Source organism: Cygnus atratus, chromosome 18 (assembly GCF_013377495.2).
Source record: "Cygnus atratus isolate AKBS03 ecotype Queensland, Australia chromosome 18, CAtr_DNAZoo_HiC_assembly, whole genome shotgun sequence".
In the NCBI taxonomy this organism is placed as follows: domain Eukaryota; kingdom Metazoa; phylum Chordata; class Aves; order Anseriformes; family Anatidae; genus Cygnus; species Cygnus atratus.
The window spans coordinates 10,387,147-10,407,241 of NC_066379.1; the positions used below are offsets into that span (position 1 = coordinate 10,387,147).

Here is a 20,095-nt window from a genome sequence, read left to right on the forward strand (position 1 = left end):
AAGTGCCTTGCTGGGCTGTGACTTACCGAGGTCTGTCACTTGGGAAAGGTGCATTGCAACCGACCCAGTGCTTTGCCTGCAGCCAGGAGGGTGGTGGGAACGGGTCTGCAGGTCGGGAGCAGAGCTGGGCAGCCCTTGGGGACAAGCCCACCCCTCACCTTCCCTCCCTCGTCCCCTCACCACAAGAACAGGGCTGTTTTCCCCAAGGCACAGGCAGACTTCTCCACCCAAGCATGTTGTGCACAGTGGGGAAAGCCTTGGAGGGGGGCGATGCCAGTTTTAGTACAAGTCCCTGCAGCAGAAATAGATCTTCCTGGGCACGCACTTAAATCTTGGCAAATTATATCTCAGGTTAAACTGCTCATTAAAGTGCCACGGGGAATTTCAGGCTAGCTAAGTACGTCATCGCAGGAGATAGGCTGAAAATTACAGTAATTTGGGAGGAACGTGGATTTGAATCCTAGGTCCTCTGTTGAAAGTCAATGCAAAGTGAGTTATTCCTCTTCACAGTTGATGTTCACAGGTGGATTCGGCTGGAGACAAAGTATTTCTATAGCACAATGTTTCTCCAGTGAGCTACGACAAGAGCTCCTGCAGGGCAGTTTGTGCTTGCTCTTGGATTCCCGTTTCTGCCTTTCTTGCTCATCTGGAGGCAAATGCCTGTGAAATAGGCTGGTTCATCTGCTGCGTGCAATAACCACAGAGCAGGGAATATTTCTGCCTGCAGAAATTCCTGGTTTTTCTTCTGTGGTGGTGGGGAGCAAGAGGCGGTGGATTCCTTCTCTGTTTTGTTCTGGCTACTGCAGCTGCAGAGCCACATTGATGCACAGGGACACAGGGATGTCTAATTTTTTTTTTTTTTTTTTAATTGGTCAGGGAAATGATTTTCTTTGCAAGTACTAAGAGCCTAAGGAGAAGATTTAGAGCTGCATGTAATTTAGTAAGTATCCGTTATAATCAACAGAATCATGTGGATTTAGTAGTGGAAAATCTTGAATTTGGCCCTGAAGTTGTAGGGGAAACCAGCTGCCGAGCCAAGACGTGATGAATAGCTGGGAGCAGTGACGTTTTCTAGCAGCTCTGGGGGTACAGGAGGTGTCTGTTCACCTCCTCTTCCATGCTTTGCCTTGTGTTGGTTGGGTGGTGCCTCTCAAAGCTTCCAAATAGAAAAAATAAAAACCAGTAATATTTCACTGCACAAAACATGAACATTGAGTCCATGTGCCCAAAGTGAGATCAAAATAGCAAGCTTTCCCGTGGGCCAGGGGGTGGGTGCCCTGTTGGCTCAGACTCTCACACTCTGAAAGCTTTTCAAACATCTGTGAACCAAGCAGGTCAAAGAACAGCAAGAGAAAAAAATCAATTTTAGTTGTGCAATTATTATTATTATTTTTCCTTTTTCAAATTACCCACCTTTCTTCCCAGGCCTCAGCTCGCACAAAGGCCAAATCTTTGCTGTATTTATTGCCCAGGACCTTGACAGGGAAATGCTGAGAGTCTGTTGATAGAAAAGGCTGAAAATTACTGAGTATCTTCACAACGCTCAATTGCTATCCATCTTCCCCACCATTTTATTTCAAAATAAAGAGCAAATAACTGTGGGCCGGGATTGCAGCTATTGCCCAATTATGCAGTAATTCATGCCATGCAGATTACAGGGCAAGGATTATAGCTGGGATTGCTGTGGTTTTACCAGATCCCTGAGTGTCATGATCTTATAAGCACTGGATTTTTTTTTTTTTGCTTGTATAACAATGTTCAGCTTTAGCTGGAGACACAATTAAGTAGGGAGGTTGTGAAATGCAACTTAGCTGCTGGGGCACCGCAAGCGTGAAATTGCCCTGAAAATGAAGTGACAACTGAATCTTTCTTTGCCTGGACTGAGCTTCTCCCGTTATATTCTGGATGTGATCCTGAGAGCTGGCACAGGCTCACAGGGCCATTAGCAAGGCAAAAATAGCCCTGGCTTCAGCCACATCCAAGCCGCTGGTTAGGAGCCCATTGTTGTTTGGGTGATGGTGGGGAGGACGGGGTTGAACGTGGAGCTTGAGGAGTCAGTTGACTTTTGCTCGCTGTGGGATCGTGGATCAGCAGGTTATCTTTTTTATTAAAGACAGAAAAACTACAGTTTTGGAACCAAAGTACAGAAAGGCACTTTAAAAAATAACCCCAAATGCGTATCCAGGGGGGATTTGGGGCTGAGACCAACAGCTTGGTGGGGCTGGCCAGCGGACAGCTGCTCAGGCAGCAGGGCAGGAGCTGTGCCCACCCGACCCAACGTCGGCTCAGGGTACAAACCCTGCCCTCGCTTGTGGGCGAGCCCCTCGCAGACATCAGCATCCATCCCGTTCCTCTGACGGCCCCGTTTTAGCACACGGGAGCGTGTGGGTGTGCAAGGATCCTGCCGGGGGCGCGCTGCCGGAGCCGATTTCTAATTATAGCTAATTGCAGGGCCGATGCTCTCTGGATTTGGGCTGATACATGTCCAATGATTTCCTGTTGTTCTGCACTCTGCGGACACGTACCCGGAGGCATCGGGGTGGACGTGGTTTCTGAAGGCATCCAGCCAGGGAAGCACACGCTCTTCCCTTTCCTTCCTGTGCCTGCTGCGGGCTCGCTCTGCGGTCCCGGGCGATGTTAACACTCTGTTTTATTAAACAGTGTAGCAATCCCTCAGGCAGGTGAAGTGGTCTGGTTCAGAAAAGCCCTGGGAGGAGCAGGGTGGCTTGGCCACGCTTGGCTCCTGCCACGGGTTTTGGGGACCTCTCACGTCCCCCAAATCACTGCACGTTCCTTGGTGCTGCTGAGCTGCAGGGCTTTGCATCCAGCCCTTTGGAAAGCTCTGTCACACAGGTACTTGCTGAAAAAAATGGAGCCAATGTTGGGTCTTGCCTTGGCTGGAAGCGTGGTGAGGAGAGGGCAGGGGGAGGGGGAGGGTCTCTGCTGAGGATTTCTCTGTCGGCTGTGCAGGGCCGTGGTCTCTTTGCTCTGACAACCTACAGCTGGGTGATGCTGATGCGGTGCTGGGGACAGCAGGAGGCAGCTGAGGGGCTGCAGGGAAAGGGCAAGGCTGGGGGAGCCCCATGGGGAGTCCTGCTGGAGGAAGGCTGCTGTGCCCGGCTCCTCCCAGGGAGAATCCCCGAAGGGAGGAGGAATCGCACAGATCCAGCGCTGAATGCCATATGACTCAATCAAACAAAACAAAAATAAAAATAAAAATCACACCTCTTTATTACAGAGATTTATCTTGCCGGGCTGGGGCCTGGCAGCCACCAGCAGATGCTCATCATCTCCGTGGCTTTATTGGCTTCTGGGGCATCCTCGTAATTGCTGTAAGTGGGAGATGATTCCCCAGCATCTGGCACGTGTTAATACCGATCCAAAGCGCTTATCAACCCACTTAAGGAAAGCACATACGTGCTTGGTGTGCGGTCAGAGACAAATCTAAAGGATCATCATTTGATCCTATTTCTCCTTGGAACTGCTGCTGAATGGCGGCGTGGCCGTCCCCGGACCCCGACGCCATTTGAACAGGTCCAGATGGGAGGCACTGCCCAGATGTCGTGCCCTGGTTTTGGCAATGGGTAGGGAAGCGCAGCCCAATTCCCCAGGCCTCACTCAGGGGTTGTATTGCAGGAGCTGCTGAAATGCTATTTTATTTATAAATGGCACAACATGCCCCTCAGCTGATAGAAAAGGCATTTAGGAGCTAAGGCAAAAGAGAAATCTCCCAATAAGTGAAAACTGCTTCTGAAACTAATTTTTTTTTTTTTTAAACAGGTTTGTGTCCAAATCTTCTCTCCTGACCCTGGCTGCAGACAGCGATGAGCACAGCTGCTTGGAAACCTCTCTGCTGGGCCTCTTGCAATGGTGCAGAGAAAAGCTGCCCACTGCCACCCCTCCGCAGGTGCTGCTTTTATTCCAGGTAGGAACAAAAACTTGCTTTGTAAATTTTTTTCCCCCATGTCCTTCCTGCGAGCAGCCCGGCCGCGGGGCACTGCAGCCTTTGGCCAAATGAAAGCCTCGGTGCGGGCAGCAGCACTGCAAAGCTCCGACCTTCCAGGCAGGGCTTTGGGATGGCGGTGCCTGCAGAAGACAACTGTGCCCGAGGGTCTGTTGGAACAGGGGAGCAAAATATTTCCCCAGCCCGCTCCCGGCTGAGGAATGCAGCTCGGGCTGAGGCAGTGAGCAGGGGCAGGGACACGGCATTCTTCCTGCTCGCCGGGATCCAGCGCTGTCTAGACTTCGTAACGCACCGCCCGGCCTTGAACTGCTGCCACGGCATCTCCCGGCGCTTCCCCTCGGTGGAAGCGGAGCAGCCTGCGCTCTGCCAAAGCCTCAGTCACGCGAACGAGCTCCCAATTCCTGTCGGCTTTGGCAATTCGTCCCGCTCAGCCAGTGAAGGTGCAGCAGGTGGGAGCGAAGCTCGTTTCCAAACCCACAGCCTGCTGAAAACAAAAAAACCCGACCTGATTTCCACAAGGAGGGACGGCCACATCTCCCTCTGGGCTGGCGGAGATGCCTGGCCGTGGGGAGGGATGCTCCTGCAAAGGGAACCCCCAGACCAGCTCTTTGGGGAGCTGATCTTTGGGTCAAGCATCATTTCCCTCTCACTCCAATATTGATCCCGCCTACTGTTGGAGTGCTGGCAGGTTTGGGCACCTGGGACGATGCTCCTTGGAGAGCTCTGATTTCGAGAGGTCAGGTCCGAAGCGTGCACATCAGTTCTCTACTGCTCGGTGTGAAAAAGGAGGCAGCTCAGATCCTCGGTCATTTTGTTGCGTGTTCCTGGGCTCCACCAAAAGGCCGTGCATCCCTCTGCAGAAGTGCTGGGTGAAAGTGAGCAGGGAGAAGTGCAACCAGTGAAACGCTGAGTGGTCCCAGCAGGGGATTCACCCTGGTGTGAATCTGGACTTTGGGTGAACAAGGTTTTCGGACCTGCTGAGTTTTTGTTTGTTTGTTCGTTTGTTTTCCAATTTGTGCATCTCAGACTGACACATCATACGTAGGTTTGGCACCAGGACCGATGTGTCAGGACCCACGCAGAATCCTTGCTGCCCACAGGAACGGACTAATCCTGCTGAAGAGGGGTCCTGCTCTGCCTACCCCAGGAAGGACAGAGGAGGCACACAGTTAGGGCTGTGCACCCAGAACGAGCAGTCAGTGCCTACACGCTTCCTAATTTACATGCAGGGAGACAGGCACGGAGAGCTGTGCTGAAGTCTGTAACTAATGCTGAGAAAACCTGCAGAGTCCTGCTCCCGCTTCCTGCTCCAAATCCCACACAACAGCCCCCGATATGCAGGGCCAGGAGCCAAAGGCTCTGAAGTCAATGGAAAGATTCCCCTCGACTTTAATGGGCTTTGCATAAGTGCCTAATTCCTTCCTGCTCGTGGGCTCTCTTGGACTTGCTTATGGAAACAACTGCAGACACAAAGTGCTGCAGCGAGCTGCAAACCCCTCAAAGCAGCGCAATGGCAGATTTTGCTCTCTTCCCAGACAGTTGGAATGGGTTTTGTTTGACACGGAGCCCGAGCTGTGTCCTTCCAACCAGCGCCGTGGCTGCAGTGTGAACGAGCGTTGGAACAAACACGTTCGTGCGGACGGGGTTCGTGGTCAGCCGCGGGGCCGGAGCCAGGCTGTTCCCAGCAGGATGGGAAGCACAAGGCAGGGCAGGGCAGGCTGCGTCCATGCCACGCCAAGCCGAGCCTCTGCAGCTTCGACACACCGGCATCTCCCCGAGGGATGCTCGTAGGGGCTGGGTCAGCCCCTGCAAGGCGCACGCTGCTGGAAAGGACTGGGTGACGCTGCCCCGTTCGGTCACCGCTTTGTGAAAGGTCAGGTTTTTTGGCCCAGGCTGTAGCACGGCCAAACGTTGTCCCACCTAGGGGGACCCAAAACTGCAAAAAGAAGGAAATGAGACCCCAGCTTTGGGAGGCTCTTGATTTCTGTGAAGCCTCCGGGAAGGAGCAGTCCCGTGGCTGTGTGATGGAGGCGCTATGCGCGTGCCATTGGCCACCTGCGCCGCTCCTGCCGGACCCGAGCAGTGGTATCGGGCAGATGGTTTGGCCTTTAAATAGCCCACAGACACCGCACCTGACCCTCTGCTAGAGCAGCTTTGACTTTCACAGGGGATCTATCCGAGTATTTGAAAAGAGCAGAAACTATTTTCCATTGTGGCAGGCTGCTCTGCTGACCCCGGGGAGGGGGCTGCTGCTGATCCCTCGCTCTGTCTCTACGCCCTAGAAACATTCCAGACTCACTTAGGGGAGTTGTTTTCTTTTTTGCTTTGCTGCTCAAACTCAGGATATATATATATATATATATATTTGTTATTTCTTTTCTCTACACGCCCAAAGGCAACCGGGATTCATCCCCAGCCAGCTGCACACCCCTGGCTCGCCGTAGCCCCGCGGGAGCACGGCTGTGACCCCGCTGGCAGCGTGCCCGTGGTGGCTTGGGCACAAACCGTGCCAGGAGCACCCCAGGATGAGCTGCACCCTCGCTTCCACAGCTGGGCATTCCCGAGGAGAAAAGGAAGCTCCGTAGCACAAAGCCCGACCTGGGCAATCCGTGGAAAAGTCGGGCAGCTGCAGGAGCTGGAAAACTCCGCAGCGAACTCCACTGGGGTCCCCTCCCCGTACCCCAGTTTGGGGAATCCTGCAGGTTTCTTAGGATTTCCAGCACCTGCCCATCAGTCGCACTGGAGACATGGCTGTATGAGAGCTCCCAGTTCAGGGCCTTAGGGATGGGAAAATGCTGGCCCAGCACTTTCAGAGGATTACTTTGCTTTTTAAACCCGCTGACTGCAATCTGGGCTGATCTCACTGTTGCAGAGAAAAACAGGCAGGAGACTGGGGCGTGGATGACGTGATGAGTTCATCTCTTTGCAGTCTGGCCAGGTACACATTCTTTTCCCCTGGAACTTAATTAAAATGCATACATCTTTCCTCAACATTTTTATGAAGCTCGATGGTAAATAACGGTCACTCTGCAATTACACCAACATTAACTTATTTTCCTGGCTGGAAAGGACAGATCCAAGGGCAGAGTCTTGGTTATGAAATGGCTGGTTTTACAGGGTCATTTTTAAAATTTACCTCTTCTCAGTGTAGGACTGGTTTTTACCACTGCAAATTTTGCATTGTTGCATTCTTCTCGAAATTACCGCTGCTCAAATGTGCCAAAGCTCGGGACAGTTTGTCCCATTTTCTCCTCTAAACCTGACCGGTTCCATGAAATCAAACCCCAACTTGGGGATGCCCAAATTTCTCAAATTGTGCTGCATGTGCCCACTTTTAGACGTGTTGCCAGGACAGTTGTGCTACGAGAGAGGGCAGCAGCAAAGGTGCAAACAGGTACAGCAGAAACCCCTGGCTCGGAAGGAAATGGGAATTACTGCCCAAGCAGGACAATAACTGGTAGGATAATCGTTTTCTGACATGAGCAGCACAATCTGCTTCACTTCATTTGAACACTGGACTCGGTGTCTGTGATTATTAGTGCTCTGTATGTCACGGGGTGTGCCAGCTGACGAACCCTTTCACCTGGTCCCACAAAGACGCTCCCTACACGACCTGCAGGGCGGTGGAAAAGTCCTCTGGGCTGCTCCCAGTGCCAGTGGTCAGCCTGGAGCAGGACAGAAGCGCTTGCTGCAGGGATGTGCAGATGACCTGTGGGGCAGGGGGCTGCCAGGCTGAGGAGGGGCTGTCAGCACCTGCGATTCTGTGAGCATGTGGCCTTCCACCATTTCTTTCTTTCCATTTAAAACCCGGCTCAGCCGCTTGCAGAGATGCTGGGCAGAAGACAAAACAGACCACAAAATAAAAGCGTGCAGCCTGAGCAGGAGATACCTGGCTCCAGGGGAGGTCACGGAGCTGAGCAGGCGATGGCAGCGGCAGAGCCAGCTCTGCAAGTCCAACACCTCCCGACGTGCTCCCATCCTTCAGTACAGCACTGTATGGATCGGGCCCACGAGGTCTCCCTCTAGCAGCACAGAGCAGGCTGAGTTTCTCCTCTTGTGGGGCAGTGCTGGCACCAAGTGTGCGCGCCCAGCGCAGCCTCACCGGCGGGTGGCTTGGGTCTTGGCCATGGCTGCGAGGTGGGAAGGGAGCGTGTGGCCTTGCTTGGGTGCTTCATGGCTTGGCCATCGGCAAGGAGGTTGGGCAGGCACCATCTCTCGCCTCCACCCCCTTCTAATTTAGTGCACGCCTGGAAAAAGGCGGTGCTGTCTGTACAACACACGGCGTCTGCACAACGAATGGGGCATCGCTGGGGCTTTTTGTTGCAGACCCAGAAATCCGGGGTTGGAGTGATGGGAGCAACACAAGAGGTGGCTGCGAGATCCAAGGGCTGAGCTCAGCTGCCTGCTCTGGGGATGAGTTAATTACCAGCTGCAATACGTGAGGTCTGCAAGGCACGGCCAGCAGCGTGCCGAGGGGAAGCGCTGCAGCTAACAGAGCGCTGGTGGGAGCGCAAAACCCTTCTGGCAGCGTGATTTATTACACCGCGATGGTGTCTTTCACGTTAAGTGGCAGATGCCTCATCAAGCACGACATTTAGCACAGGGTGGGAGCGGTGTTGCTGGAGGAAATCGTTTTCTGCCTGCCAGGCTCTGGGCATGTTGGGCACAGCGCTGGCTCGGTGGCCGCCGCTGCTCTCGGCACGCTTGCAGGCAGAAAGGGAATTTCGACGATCAGATTTTTATCGGGTGCCTAATTGACTCATCATCCCTGCCCCCCCCCCCCCCCCCCATGCATGCACATTTGCTCTGCCCTGAAAATGTGAGCTAAATGGGGCTGGTGAGACATGTTCCCTGAATATAGCTGGGATGGAGAGGACTGAGGAGGGTGAAAAGGGAGGAAATTCCTGCCAGTTTTTAAAACAGGAGATTGTAAAAGACTAAAAAAAAAACCACTGTACATTATAAAATAAAATAAAATTAAAAAAAAAAAAGAAGTTGTGGTTTCTTAAGCCAGTTAGCATTCCTGGAAGTTGATGAGGCCCTGGATTATTGTGGGTTTTTCGACATCTTTCAGTTTTTTGGGATAGTCTGTCTGAAGTGTGGGCATGTGTGGGTAGAGAACTGGGGAATATGCAGAGGGAAAAAACAGAGCTAAAAATGGTCAGAGAGAGGCAGGAACAGGATGAGTGCATACACAGTCCTTATTTTGTTTTGTTTTGTTTTATTTATTTTATTTTATTTTAATTTTATATTTTATTTTATTTTATTTCATTTCAAATTTTATTTTTTGTTGACCATGTACGTGCACATGTAGCAGCCAGCATGCATCCTGTCTCCTCCACATTTTTATTGCATGCCCTATAAGAAGGGTCCGTGCTGTAGTTTCAGCATCCAGGGGCGTCGTGCAGGAGTAAATAACCATTGCCCCAGTGTCCCTTTTTCCCCCCCCCCTCGGCTGGCGGCTTCCTTTGAAGACATTAATATCTGTATTTTTTTTTTTCCCAGCAGGTTAATTAATAGTTGACTCATCACCTCGAAGGCTAATGGATATTTATCCAGATGATGAAGGAAATGAACGCCTTCCATAAATAACTGCAGCGACGCTCGCTAACAAGCCATCCTTATTTATGCTGCTTCTCCTTCAGGAAACAAACTCTGCCGGAGGAGCTGATCCCAGCCTCTTCCCGGGCTGTTTGTGCTCTGGCCTGGCTTGGTGGGGGTTTTATTTGCTAACCCCGGTGCCCTTTGCTGGGGGAGGGAGCACAGCAGCATGGCGTGATTGCCCCAACTGGGCTGGCAAAGGTGCCTTGGGTGTTTCCGTGGGCTGGAGCTCTCTGGCTCTCCAGCAGCGTGGTTTTTTTGTTTTGGCCATTGAAAAAAATCCCGGACCGCTTTCAGAATATTGGTGAGCCCTTTCCAAGTTCCCATCTGCTTCAAATAAAGGGTGTTTATTGTCTTTGTCTCCAGCTCTGCAGCTATTGTCAGCGGTGACCTTAATGAGGAGCACATTAAAAGTCACGCCTCGCTTGTCGCTCACACGCATGGGATTTGGGAGAAATTCTGGGCTTTGACCCCTCGCTTGTACCCTCCTGCCAGGGCTGCTCCGCACCCACGAGAGAGCCCCGCTGGAGGAAGGTCCCTGTTCTCCACGCACATTTCAAGGGCAGAGCTCCAAGGAGAAGGACCAAGGGGCTGGACTGGAGGAGGGATGGGAGGAACCCAACGTGCTCGCTCTCTTGGTTTTCATCACACGAGTGATGCAATTTGTGAGGCTGCCTCCAGGAAGCACCAGGAGTCACATAATTGTGTAAAATCTCAGCTTTTGTTCATTTTCCCGTCCCTCACAAAAATGCGAGCTGAAAGTTTCAAGCACAAAGGAACAGCTAGACTTTTTTTTTTTTAATGACAATTTTAAAAATCTATGCCTTGTCAGATGATTTTTTTTTTTTTTTTTTAAGGGACATTGGCTCATGAATGTTTAATCCTTGAGCTTGGCAGCACTGGTTGAATTAGAAAGAGAACAACTGATTTTAATGAGTGTACGATTAATGCAGAGGAGCTCGGCTGAAACCTCGATCCAGCTGAGGGGAGAGGATTTTCTCCCCGCACCTCCCAGCCGTCCCCTGGGGGGCTGTTGCGCTACAGGCACTGCTGAGCAGGGCATATTCTCCTCGCTTCTCATCACCTGGGGGAGATGCTCTTTCCCCCACTAGCATTCAGGCTCGTACTTTTCATTCACCACGACATATCCCTTCCTGGAGAGCTGTTTTATTTGTTTGAAAAAGTGCTCAACTCTCCGGGCTGTACAACTAGCAGTTGTTGATGCGAGGGACCAGCACCTCATCCCACACCGGTGCTGGGCAGAGCCCAACCACTGCTGTCCTGTTAATGGCTTGCTTTCCCATGCACCTTAAATTAGAGATTTGTATCGTGAGTGATTTTATTACCTGAGCAATAAAGAAAGACGGAGGAGGCTGATCTGAACTAATTTTATTTGATTCTGTGGGCAGCCGGTAGTTTTTTCTATCTGTTTTTTAATGCGTGTTTCAACCAGGCAGTGATTTCAGCGCCCAGACCACTGCAGGCTTTACCTGCTTGGGCTCTCGGGCAAATACAGTGGGAGTGTTTGTGAGCAGAGTGTGACAAACCATGAATTATGAGCGGTCTCATAATACCTGGGAGGTTTTATGGAGCCCGTAATGCCTGGGCTCCTCATACCTGGGAGGGCATCGGGGACCGTGGAGAAGGTGCGTGAGCTTGACGGTGGATTGTGTCCCTCTCGTGATTCACTGGGCCTTGCCTGGCCCTGGGTAAGGCACATTGTGCTTCAGCATCCCACCTCGGGGCGGAAGGAAGAGCCTTGTAAATGTATTGCATGTCTACAGGAGCCCAGCCCAAGGGCTTCTTGTCCGCAGACCCTCTGCATCCCATGGGGATTATCAGGGGCTGTCAGCAAAGGCTGGGGACAGCCGAGGCAGATGGAGAGGCTGTTCTCTGGGGAAGTGGGTGCCGCTGAAAGCCCACGCCACGCAGAAAGAGCCAGGAGCAGCCAGGGCTCCACCAGCCCATCCCGGCTTTCATTTTCCGTGCAGACTCACTACGTGCAGTCACAGTCCCTGGGCTGATGTTTCCACCCACAAACTCAGTGCCCTTTTTTTGGGCTCGGCTGAAATTACCCACAGAGCGTGGCTGTGCATTGAAGAGCACATTTTTTTTTTTCCCCTTTTAGCACAGCAATTTCCTTTATTTTTCCTGGGCTCAACTTGAAGTTTGTACTTTGGTTTTTAAGAATTTTTGTAGGGCTTTTATTGCCCTGGCGGGGAGACCAAAGTGGAACATCTGATCGCTGGGATAAACACGTCCCAAGATAAAGGGTTTGCACGTCCTGTTTTTAAAGCTGGTTTTGTAAAATGTTCAAAAGATTTTTTCTATTTAACCAGTGTCTGTAAATGGCTTAAACTTTTTGCAGCTATTGTTAGGGGCAGCATCTATAGGTCAGTGGTTATGACTTTGCACACTCAATGTGAGAAAATAAATAAATGTGTTAAGTGCAAATCTATTAAGTGCACAGCGGCTCAGCTAGATGCCTGGTGTTACATTGGGAAAAGTTGTTAAATTTGATGTCCAGGAGCTGCCAGAGTCATTTCACAGAGAGAAGGTGAATTCACCTGGTTTTCCAAGGTAGGGCAGCCCCTGCACAAAGCTGGAGGAGGTGACCAAACAGAGCAGGAAATGTTGCCCATTGAGGATGCTTTCTTCTGAGGTCTCTTAAATCAGACGTGCACTCACATGTGCGTGTTCGAGTGATTTTATCACTCTGTTGGAGTAGGACTGTAGAGGCCTGACCTCAGAATAAATCCACGCACGCTCCAGAAGCTCTGTTAGCATCCCCAGCATGGGGCCGAGACCCGGCGTGCCCCAGCAGGCTGGACCAGTGACCCTGCGGCACTTCGCGCTGCTGTCTGCCAGATTTTATAACACTCGTGCCTCATACAGCTGCTGTTCATCTTCAAAGCGCTCTGTGAACATTAATTATGCCTAAAATGGTGTTTGAGAGGCCCTCACGGTTTGCCCAGAGCCTTGAGATGATCTCAGAAGGCGAATGGGAGTTTTCTGTGCGAAGTGCCTGGTTTCAGACCCGTTATTTGACCCGAGCCATCGCCTCCTCCACGGCACGAGAGGAGCCGAGCCACGGCACGAACCCAGGGACCTGCGGAGGTGGAGAGTGTAGAGACACTCGGGGCTTGTTTTCCAGGTGGAAAAATCTCGCCTCAGCCTCACCCTCCCTGTTTGCCACAGAGGGAAAGCGGCCTCAAAATCAGGCCTTTCTTTTCTTGTGGCTTCTGGCTCCCATCTGGCAGCAGAAAGGCTGGGGGCTCGACCTGGGGCCGTGTTTTTTCCAGTGGGTTTGGGCAGTGGGTGATGAATGCCACGGAAAAGATGCGGGGCCAGGCAGAGCATCGTCCCCCTGTCCCCTCCCCAGGTCCCAGAGCCCGGAGGATGCTGCAACAGCCCCGCTGCAAGAACTTGATTCAGCATTAAAATGTGTTTTTAAGGAGGAAAAGACAGGGTTTGGCTTCGGTCTGGCTGCACGTGGAAGAGCCCTCCCTGGCTGGGGTATTGCAGAGGGCGTTTGCAGAGGCGTTCATCTCTCCTGGGGTCATGCAAGAACGATTTGGGGAGGGCTCGCTGGGTGCCACACGTGTTCGTGCCGCGGTGACAGCCGTTACTGGAGGCATTGCAGATTTTTCCATTATTAGGGATGACAAACGAGGTGAGCAGGCTCCTGCAGGCAGGCAGAGCGGCTGGGTGCTGGGGGCAGCGCGGGAGCAAGCCTGCACAAACCTGTCCCAGCCCCGGGGGGAGCGCAGCCCTCAAGGAGCCTCCTCATTTCCTATGAATTCTGCAGATTTCAGCCAAGGAAAGTCTCTGAGAGAAGAACCAAGGAAAAACGTCATCCCTGCTGGTAAGGGCAAGCGTTAATCTCCTGATGCTATGGACTGTACAGGAGGTGGGGATGCTGTGGAATGAGCGCAGGGAGAAAGTGTTCACCCTGGCTGGAGACGTGGGAGCTTTATCCAGGGGTCTCAGAGCTGGCACCCAGGCTGCAGCCCTGGCAGGTGGGAAGGGAGAGGATTTGCTGCTCGTTCCCTTGGGTCAGCAGAAAGCCCCGGCCAGCCAAGCTTCTGCCCACGACTCTTTGACTGCTCTGTTTGCTTTGGATCACTACCCATTTCTTTCTTTTTACACCCATCTTCCAGCAGAAGGAAGGGCAGGAAGGGAAAGAGGGCTGTAACACCACTTGGGTGGTCTCAGAATGCCTCGTGCCCATTTGCTGCTCATCCTCACAGCACCTTTGGGAACAGAGACAACGTTCACATGCCCATTTTACAGCACCAGGCACTCAGCACTGCAGAAAAAGAAATCCTTCGTGGTGCTGGAGAGAAAATACACATGGATGGGAGTTGCGCAGATTCAATTTTGTTGCGGTGAGCTTGAGAAGGTGCATTCAGCCTTATTTTTATGCTCATGCGCGACTTGGAGTGACTAATTGCTGAGAACTCCCTCCTCCTGTACGTCTGCAGATGCAGTGATTTCAAAGCACAGCGACTGGAGCCACCGCCGGAGGGCACAGGAGATGAAAACAACTCTTGCTGCCTCCAAATGGCCCCACAAGTGTTCCTCGCCTATAGCAACAGACACTATTTGTCCCGGAATAATACATCACCTGTGTATTTAATCTTTCACCCAGGGATGTAAATGGCTTTTCAGTGAAGCTGGAGCTGAGGGATCCCCACACAGCCCAGCCTGGTGGCACTGGGAGGGAAGGGAGATGGACGGGGACTGTGCTCCCCAGCAAACTACGGCTGCAGGGGATGCTGAGAAGGGACGTGGAGGTGGAGCCCTTCATTTTGAGGCTGTTTTGGACATTTTATATTGATGCTGTGGATACCTGCCCTGAGCTCGGTGCCAGAGAAGGTAGTTTAAAGGTTGCCGGGTATTTCTGCATGGCGCTGCGGATGGAGAAAGAGAGAACCTCAGAGAAATGCTCCCTAAAGGAGGGGTTGCCATGCCACGTGGGTCCTAGGGGCTGTACTGGGACCACCTGCCCAGCAGAAAATCAGCTGCCAACAGTGCTTTCATGCTAAGATTTGTGGTGGGCTGTGGGTGGAAACATTTGGGAGCCACCACCTCCAAGCCCACAGGGACCCCAGACATCTCCTGCCCAGCAGGAACCAGCTCCATGTGCCGGGCGCATCCATGGCAGGGCTCAGTGGTGCCGCCGGGGGCTTTTGGGGACGTCTCCCCCAGGTGCTGCACCATGGCCTCAGCACCTCCCCAGCCCGGCCAGAGATGCCGCAGGTTCTTTTGGGCCTTTTCACCTTCTCAGCTCGTGACTCCGTTCTCAGCCATCGCTACCTTCTCATCTCTGGCAGACAAAGAGAGGGTCGCTGAGTTAGCTGTGTCACCAGGGCGAGCTTAAATAATGTGATTAAAAAATTCCTGTCCTCTCGCATAGCCTGCTCAGACATGCAGGAAGAAACCTTGTCAATTAGACTCCCTGTGCACTGACAGCAGGACAGCAGAGAAGAAGTTTTTCTTTTCTTTTCTTTTCTTTTCTTTTCTTTTCTTTTCTTTTCTTTTCTTTTCTTTTCTTTTCTTTTCTTTTCTTTTCTTTTCTTTTTCTTTTCTTTTCTTTTCTTTTCTTTTCTTTTCTTTTCTTTTCTTTTCTTTTCTTTTCTTTTCTTTTTTCTTTTCTTTTCTTTTCTTTTCTTTTCTTTTCTTTTCTTTTCTTTTCTTTTCTTTTCTTTCTTTTCTTCCTTTTCTTTTCTTTTCTTTTCTTTTCTTTTCTTTTCTTTTCTTTTCTTTTCTTTTCTTTTCTTTTCTTTTCTTTTCTTTTCTTTTCTTTTCTTCCTTTCCTTTCCTTTCCTTTCCTTTCCTTTCCTTTCCTTTCCTTTCCTTTCCTTTCCTTTCCTTTCCTTTCCTTTCCTTTCCTTTCCTTTCCTTTCCTTTCCTTTCCTTTCCTTTCCTTTCCTTTCCTTTCCTTTCCTTTCCTTTCCTTTCCTTTCCTTTCCTTTCCTTTCCTTTCCTTTCCTTTCCTTTCCTTTCCTTTCCTTTCCTTTCCTTTCCTTTCCTTTCCTTCTTCCCCCCCCCCCCCCCCCCCCCGGCTGTATGCTTCTGGGATTTTAGAGCAGCTGGAAAAAAGGGCCTGTTTGATTTTCTTCATCATGCTAACCTTAGTTTGACTTCCTGATTGCCAAAACATGATAAATGGAGCACATTACCTAGAGATTCCCAAATATTTGCTTTTGAATTTATTTATTTATTTATTTATTTTTCCTGGGCCTCATTAAGGCATTAGAGCTTGCAGATTTTATCTATACTTTCTTCTTAGAGCAGAACAGTATTGACATATATTAATAGCCATATTTTTTTTCATTTGAAATTAAAACCAGATAGATACTTCTCATGCTTTGCTTTCAAATCTTATTTTTAAAAATATTGATCAAGTGTATTTTGTTTTTCTTTTCTCCCAGCCCCGCTGTAAAGGACAGTCACTAACGAAATGCTTTCAATCCTGGATCTTTGTGCATCACTGGGTGCAGTTTTGTAGATTTAGGGACAGGTTGCAGAAGGATATAATGTATAGATAAAAGAAGAAAGTGGTTTCCAACAGTAACAGGCAAGAAAAGAGATTTAATTTATATAATAATCTATATAACCTCTGCAATCAGGTGGAACAGAGCAGCTCAGACATGATAAGATAGCCCGTGATGTGCCTGGGCGCATCTCTCAGTGCTAAATGCTGTTGAAAAATTTCATCCCCCAGGACTTAAGGACAAATGGCCAGAAATATCTCCTGGCTGCGAGCCCCCAGGCACACCCTGAGCTCTCTGCTCTCTGCGAGTGTGGCCGGGGCAGTGCCTGAGGATGACATTTGGGGGACACACAAAAGCCACCCCAACGTACCTGGCGGGGGTTCTGCTGGAGCCCAGAAAAGCCAGCCGCCTTCTGGGTGTTCGTGGTGTGCATTCTCCTCTTCCTGCACCTGCCCGTGGTCCCACAGTGGTCGTGGGGCAGCGTGAAGATGCGATGAGAAGGTCTCCTTGTGCCACTCACCTGGGGTGGGAAAGCGGTGGGACTTGGAGCACGTCGGGGCGGTGTGACGGCGCGGGAGCTCTCCTCTGGGATCCTGGGGAAGGTGCTGGAGTAAATGGCCCGAGCTTCTCTGCTGCTGTCCTGTCCCGTTGTAGGAATGAGAACTTCTTCATGCGGCAGGGTGGGGACAGAGCATCCTTCGGGTGGCACCACACCAGCCCCAGCCATGCCGAGAGCACCACAGCCGGTGCGTGGTGGAGCCCCGTGCGCCTGCCCCAGCCCCACGCCGTGCGCGCGTCTCGCGGTGCTCCTCCACCTCCTCCTCCAGGCGTGACCCCAGGAGCTCTGCTGGACTGGAAAACAGCTCCTTTGGAAGGGTTTGCTGCAGTTCTCTCCAGACCCACTCAACGAGCTCTAATAACAACCAACTCCCTTTCTATTTATAAATGAGAACAGCAGCGAGGAGCGAGGCTCAGGCGGCTGGGGCCACCACAGCCCCTGTGCTCCTGCCCCATGCCACCGGGCTGTCCTGCTGGGGACCCGGCCGCCCTGCCCTTGTGCATGGGAAAAGGCACTTCCCTGGGTTGTTTCCTTTGGATAAACACACTTTTTTTTTTTTTTTTTTTTTTTTTTTTGCTTCAGCCACTGGCAAAGCAGTGAGGGTGTGGGCATGCATTTGGGAGGGTGGGATTTAAGGAAAATGACAGAAGCACCTTTGTCCCCCAGGTGTGTGCCTCTGGCTGCAAATATTGGACCCTCAGGACCACCATGGCCCCTGGCATCGCAGCAGCTGGCAGGGATCAAAGGGGAGGCAGGAGAGCCCTCCTCGTTCCCTCTGCTGGCAGGGGGGGTGTCTCAGGCTCCATCTGCCCCCCCCCCAATCAGGGCTGGCACTGCTGGCGAGGTCTGGGCACGTACTGAGCAAACAAAACCCCTGGGGGAGGTTTGCCGTGCCGAAGAAGTGAACATCCCTGCTGGTGGTGGCTGCTGAAGCTCTGGGGGCACTGGCCGTGTCCACAGCTTCTCTGGTCCAGCACTTGGAGCTCCCCCTTCCCACCTGCAGAGCCTCGCATCCACCAGAAGGCACTGGTGGGGAGCAGAGCAGCGCAGCGCAGAGCAGAGCAGCGCGGCCCGGACTGCTCGCTCCTAGGAGAGGCAGCGGTGCCACCTTCAGCACTTCAGCTGAGTGATGCAGCGTTACCGACGGGTTGTCCTCAGACGCAGCCCAGTCCTTGCAATCCTTTTCACCTCTCCTCCTGCCCCTGCAGCCTGTGGAGCTGAGCGCTCCCCCCATGCTGATGCTCGCAGCCACAAGGCGAGGGTATCGCCGGCGTCCTGGGAGATGCTCCTGGCTGAGAAATTAGGGTAGGAGGTGGTTGTGTGCCACTCCTAAATCTCTTGCAGACTGTGCATGAATCAGTCCTTCATTGCCCTCATTTCTCATTAGTGCTGCCTCCCTAACACAGCTGATCTGTGGCGGGTGTCACACTCCGTTAGGGTCTGGGTGACAAAGCGATCCCAAAGCGAGCAGGCTGGGGTGGTTCCCTGGGGCAGCACACTGCAGCAGGCCACTGGAGCACATCCTGACGGTGGGGACAGGGAGAGCCGTCCCTAGGGGATCCACTCACACTGCGTGCCCAAGCAGATGGGTCCCAAGCACCCACCTGCCACACCTGTGCGAGCGAGCAGTCGCCAGAACTCCACGTGTAGCGGTGCCGCACGCACACGGAGGGACCCTCACATTTCTTGCCAGAAGATGGCAGAACAGCCCTTTTTCCTGCCCCAAGTCCCAGACCTTACCCCAAATCATCTCTTTTGCAGTGTGCACGGCGCACATTTAACCCAGCACCGCTCCCCGGGCTCCATCCCCCTGCTGCCGCTTGAGCACCTCGCCCCTGCCCGTGGCTGCGGGACGGGGGCGGCCGCTGCACCCTGCGGCCGGGGGCTCGGCCACGGGGGCCCGGGGCTCCAGGGGACACGGGGCGGGTTGGGAGCAGGGCCGGGGCGGCGGGGATGGCTCCGAAGGGGCTCGGGACGGCTCCGCAGCCCTGCACCGCCGCCGTGTCCCCAGGAGGTGGCACAGCGCGAATGGAGATGCTGGGAGCAGCCCGGGGCCGCTGCACCCCCGGGTCGCAGCCAAGTGATTCACGGGGGCAGTTCCAGGAAAGGGAAGAAAAGGCCCGCATCTCGTTTCTCGGAACCCCATTGTGCAAAATTCTTCTACATGGAAAAAAAGAAAAAAAAAAAAAAAAGAACAAAACCTATTTTATTTTGAGAGCAGTGAAAAACTGAGCGCATTTCGCCCCGCTGCAAGCACGCAGCTGTCCGGACATCCACTGCCGTGGGTCCCAGGAGCCTTTCCCCTGTGAGCAGAGCCTCTGCTGACCCTTGCTCCTGCTCCTCTCATCTGCTGCCCTCGTTCCCTGCTCCCACAGCCCACCTGGCATTGTGCCCCTTTGGCTTTTACCAGCCCCCGTTAATAAACCACACGGTGCAGGACCAGGGGTGTCGGGGCTGAGCGAGGACAGCGCCTGGCCTCGGAGCCTCCCACCTCTGCGTCTGCTCACTCCCAGGCCGGACCAAACATCTTTCCCCTATGCTGTGCTCATCTTCACTTATGGGAGCACTTTTTAGGCACCTGCAGCTGAGGAGATGCAGCCGGAAATGGCAAGGCGCTGTTTTTGTCTAACCATTGGCACTGCTCCCTTTCTAGGAAAGGCAGAACAGTGGAGGTGCGATCAGGAGATCAGTCATTTGGAGACCAGAAGAAAGATTTGTTTTCAGCCAAACACTGGCTGCTGAGCTTCTGCTGCAAACATTGCATTTCTAGTAAATTATTGACCATGTTTTACTCGGATGAATGATTTTGAAAGGCATTGATATCGTTGGCACACCGTACACTGTGCCACTGTGCCACTTAGCCCAAGCCCAGTTTGTAACCAAAAAAGGGCGATTTCTTCCCAGAAATTCATTCTTTCCTGATTTTCCCTTCTTGTGTTTTCACGTTAAAAATTAATGAAACACTCGGTCAACAGCAGCTTAAAGGGGTCCCAAGAGACCAGGAACCTCCCTCTGTCCCCTCGTTGGGTCCTCTGAGGGCAGGAGCACAAGGACAGGGCAGGCACCGGCTGCTCCCCGGCACCTAGGCTCAGGGGTGCCCTGGCCAGAGGAGCTTTAGCAGCTCCCCTGGGTGCCTTTGCCTTGAATTATTTTGGCCAGGCACCTTTTTAATGCCAGCTAAATGTCTAGCTTTCTCAGCACCCTTGGGGCTGCAGGTAACTTCATGTCCTGCCCTCCAGCCTCAGACTGGAGGGGTCAGAGCAGGACACCCTCATGGATGGCACAAGGGGGTGACATGGAGCTGTTGCCCCTGTCCTTCCCACTCGGGGTCCCCAGCTGTGTGCCCTGTAAGCGCTCCAGCTCATCTTCCAAAATCTTCCAGGAACACCCCAGCACAGCGTGTGGCTGTGCTGTGAGTGCCAGATGTCAGATCGTGGACTCAGAGGATCACAGAGTCATAAAATCAGGGAA

At 52.4% G+C, this 20,095-nt stretch overlaps 1 long non-coding RNA gene across 1 annotated transcript; it reads left to right on the forward strand.

Moving 5' to 3' along the window:
- Nucleotides 1–2,782: 2,782 nt before the first annotated feature.
- LOC126913523 (uncharacterized) lies at nt 2,783–9,920 on the forward strand. The gene is made up of 3 exons (XR_007708975.1): nt 2,783–2,853; nt 3,781–3,925; nt 9,470–9,920. It is a non-coding gene; the product is annotated as an uncharacterized LOC126913523 (long non-coding RNA).
- Nucleotides 9,921–20,095: the final 10,175 nt, after the last annotated feature.